Here is a 4,540-nt window from a genome sequence, read left to right on the forward strand (position 1 = left end):
TTTGTACACCCCCAATCAATTTAGTACCCCCTATTAGCAGCTATGTGAAATTGGAGTAAGAGAGAGTAACATGAAGTTGGTTCACTGTCCACCATTAAACTCAACATCAGAGTTGAGACATATTTGCTTATATGGTTTTGGAATGCTGAGTGATGATACCATGACAAAGTTGGGAGAGAAATCAAGAGGAATGAGCCTAGAAAGGAAGACCATGTAAGTCCACCTAAATTTGGCAAAACGACATGGTGCAGCAATTAAAGAAAATGACCCATTATGGTTTTTTTTATTTTGCCTACCACTCTCCGAGGTAAATTTTTCAGTCACGAAGCAAATTCTGGTCACATGATAACACTGAAGTGAAATTGTCAATGCTGAAGGTTCATAGGAAATCTTTTTCCATTATTGTGTAAACCAATCCAAATTTACTAGAAATCTGACTCGATAGATAGAAGAAATCTGACTCGATAGGAATTTCTAGTCTAGCTATGAAGAGAATCCAGGCTTTAAGATTCAGCGTCCTCGAGACCCCTTAACCAATACCGGATGTTTGTTATAATCACGTCTGACTCTTTCACACAGAAAAGAAAGAAAAAAGACGGAGATACTTATTTTGAGCTTTACCAGAGGAGAATTGAGTGACAAAGAGATCAGCTCATGATTTCAATCTCCAACAAGTTCACCACTTTTGATCCAATCAATGTCTTTTAGACTCTGGGGCTGAATCATTCTATTGTAAAATGTTGGAGTTGGAAGGTGATCAAGAAGATAAAGATATTAACATATCTGCTAGTTCCAGAAACCATCTTATAGTTTTGATTTTAGTTAAAATTTCTATGAAAAGGGTGTACTTTTTACTGAAAATTTCGATTTTTAGATGAATTTACTGACAAGCTATTAAATTTTTGTGATCATGGATTGTGGACCAGTTTACAGTTTCTCTCAAGGCTTTGATTCTGCTCGGAAAAAGGAGACTCCCTAACTCTAATCAACTTTCAGGAAATCAAGAGAGTTTGATTATAAGGTCTACATTTAACTTTGTCATGATTAGAGATTTTTATTATTTTTTTCCTTGTTAGTGATGGAGTAAACCAAAATTTAGGAAGTGACTTGCCATAACTTGTTTGAATTTATTTGAAAAAGCATGCCTTGAAATTCCATAATTCGGTTTTTGAATTAAAATGTTGATAACACAACTAGTTGATTTTGATTGGTAAATTCCATAATTCGGGTTTGATTAAAAGGACTACGTCTTTTTAGTGTATCAATCAAGGCTTTAGGACTGTTTGATCACATTGAATTCAAAATTTTGTATTGGCTGCTCGAAAGAAAATATCTGCTAAGAAGTCATTGCTATAAGGTAGACTAAAGATGTGCACGAAAGAATTGTATTTTCTTCTTCCCGATTCCCAAATTTGATGTTAGCTATCGTTAGCGGACTTGAACCTGAATTCATTTCTTGAGTCTTGCCAAGGAAGTAGATGGTGGAAATGGTACGTATGATGTGAAGAGGTAAGTCCTTGGTGAGTTGGATTGTAGGTTTTTAACAGTTGACGGATATATGTTTCTACTTTTAACTTTTTGAGCCCTTGACGGATTTCTTGTTGCAATCATTGTTTCGTATTTACAGCCAATATGTTGCATATCATAGGTTATAAACTAGATGAAATCTTATGTTCTTTGAGTTAACAATCCAGATACTTTTGCACCCCATTTCGAGTAGTAGTAATGATAAAAGGTCTTATATGCATCTCTCGTTTCAAGTACCAGAATGTGTTGTTGTGAGATTTCTGGTTCCATCGTCTAGTGTTTGTTGGAATCACTCATTCATGGATTTTGTACCATCTGTGGCTCCATTTTTGATGTACACCTTGTACTTGTAACGTTGCAGAACAAGCACATGAGAGGCAGGCTGAATAACTCAATAATTCCTTACTCAAATGTTTTATTTGCTTTCTTCATACCTTTTACCTCCAATCAAACAGGTAAAGTGGTGTAAATTTCAGTTGCTGGACATGGTATTGAACAAACTGCTTGCACAGTATTGTTTTACAACCTTAAAACCGAGTATTTCCTTGTTAAACTGTTCATCTTCCCCTTAACCAACTAATAATTATAATTTTGTTTTAGGTTCTTTTTTTTTTTCCAGTGGACCACAGAGTATTTCAGCAAATTAAGGGCTTCAAGTACACGGGCTTGATGGTTCAGTCTTCAGCAAAACAAGATGAAAGTAAGAGACAGGTACATGCTATTGTGCTGAAACATTCTTCCTAGATGTAGTCATTTTATGGAATACGACTTTCTTAGTAAATGTGGTTACTATCTGTGTAGAAAGATTCAGCACCTAGGCATGCCTAAAGACTATTGTGCTAGGGAGTGTTGCAACATCATTCCCTGTATGCTTGATAAACATGGATTCAAACTATGTACCATTCTCAACTCATCATCATCACCACCACTTATTCACTCTGATTCCTTTTAGCTCCATACATATGAGATACCGTTATTTTGAGCTTTACCAAAATCCCTGTGAGGCACCGTTTCATGCTTTTGAAAAATCCCGAATAAAGAAGAATTTTACAAATATAGAAAAAACCGATAACAAGAGGATTGTTTGTTCAATCGTAACTCGATCATCCCAGGTTTCAGTCTTCAACAAGTTCACTTTTGATCCAATGTTTAGAATCTGGGGATGAATTATTCTAGTGTGATTTGTTGGAATATGAAGAGCTTGACATTGGTGTTAGTTTTTGCGTTAAGTTCAATCCATTTCTCTTTTATAAATTTTGAAATTTAGTTCAGTTCTTTATAACAAAGGTGTACTTTTGATTTTCAGGTGAACTTCATTGACAAAGTGTTAAATTTTTGTGATCAAGTGTTGTTTATATTGGGATTGTGGACCAGTATACTGTTTTTTCCAATGGTTGGCTTCTGCTCTAAAAAGGAGTTTCCCTAACTCTAGGAAAGACTATGCGCCACTTAGGGCTGCCCGACATTTAGGCATTCTGCGTCTATTTGGTGTAGAAAATCAAGCTATTTTCACCAAAACCTTGAGAATGCAATGGAAAAAAATTGTTGAAAAATTAAGCACAAAAATAGGAAGTACATATGTTTTGGTATGTCTTGTAACATACATTAATTTGTTTTCCATTGGTATCAATAATGCAGTATCAAAGCTCAGTAAATTTGTATCCAGACAAAACCATTAGATACTGTAGATGTTAGATAGTAAAGAAGCGATAGTAAAACTGTAATTTTTCATTATTATATTATTCCTTATTTGTATACACTGTATTCTTTTCCTTGACTACAAACAAGAGAGAACTCTAAAACAGAAAGGAAAAAATAGATTTTTTTTTCACATATTTGTGTTGAACCAAACTGGCTGCCTACATACCCATGAGGGGGACTAGACCTTTACCTCATTTAAGGATCAAACACTTATGTAGTTCTCTATTTACATATTAACTAACCCAGATCATTATTTTGGAAGCATCCACCCACTTGACTTGGTGCACTTGTAGCCGCCGATTGGGATTTGCTTGACTCGCGGGTACCATGTTTCAGCAGCATCTTCTTTTACAATCTTCAATAGCTTTGCTGGGTAGCTTTCGGTCTGCACCATTACTATGTCTTCATCTTCTGCTAGATGAGTTAAGTGGTCTGCTGCACGGTTTGCTTCTCGCATTATATGTCGGCATCCCCACCCTTCCAATGGCTCGAGAAAATACAAGATTTCTATCAATGTCTCCACTAAGAAATCTAGGGAGCTTCCTTGTAGTTTTTCACCCTCTGTCCACCTTGCATGCCTGTTAATAACCGATCGAACATATATCTCCAGGCCTTTATCTTCTTTCGGACTAGCAGCTCTGATTGGAACTCTTGAAGACTCTTTCAGGTAGTTATGTTTGTTGATTCTGCATTTATTCACCAGATTTGAATAAGCAGCCGCAATTATAATTTTGTTTCAGGTTCTTTTTTTTTTTTTTGCAGTGGATCAAGGAGTATTTTAGCAAGTTAAGGGCTTCAAGTACACGGGATTGATGGTTCAGTCTTAAGCAAAACAAGATGAAAGAAAGAGACAGGTATATGCTATTGTGCTGAAAGATTTCAATCTAATGTAGTGATTTTATGGAATACGACTTTCTTAGTAAATGTGGTTACTGTCTGTGTAGCAAATTTCAGCACCTAGGAAAGCCTAGAGAGTGTTGTGCTAGGGAGTGTTGCAACAGCATTCCATGTACACTTGATAAACTTGGATTCAAACTATGTACCATTGTCAACTCATCATCATCACCGCCACTTATTCAGTCTGACTCCTTTTATCAACAAACATATGAGATATCCTTATTTTGAGCTTCCCAAAATCCATATGAGGCACCGTTTCATGCTTTTGAAAAATCCCCAATGAATAAGAATTTTACGAATAGAGAAAAATGACCGCTAACAAGAGGGTTGTTCAATCATAACTCGATCAGCCCAGGTTCCAGTTTTCAACAAGTCACTTTTGATCCAATGTTTTAGAATCTGGGGATAAATTATT

At 35.9% G+C, this 4,540-nt stretch overlaps 1 long non-coding RNA gene across 1 annotated transcript; it reads left to right on the plus strand.

Annotated features, from left to right (window-relative positions):
• The first annotated feature begins 936 nt into the window (after positions 1–936).
• On the plus strand, positions 937–3,230 carry LOC113338274. The gene is made up of 4 exons (XR_003354704.1): positions 937–1,021; positions 1,889–1,982; positions 2,128–2,238; positions 2,834–3,230. It is a non-coding gene; the product is annotated as an uncharacterized LOC113338274 (long non-coding RNA).
• Positions 3,231–4,540: the final 1,310 nt, after the last annotated feature.

This window comes from Papaver somniferum, unplaced genomic scaffold (genome assembly GCF_003573695.1).
Source record: "Papaver somniferum cultivar HN1 unplaced genomic scaffold, ASM357369v1 unplaced-scaffold_19, whole genome shotgun sequence".
In the NCBI taxonomy this organism is placed as follows: Eukaryota; Viridiplantae; Streptophyta; class Magnoliopsida; order Ranunculales; family Papaveraceae; genus Papaver; species Papaver somniferum.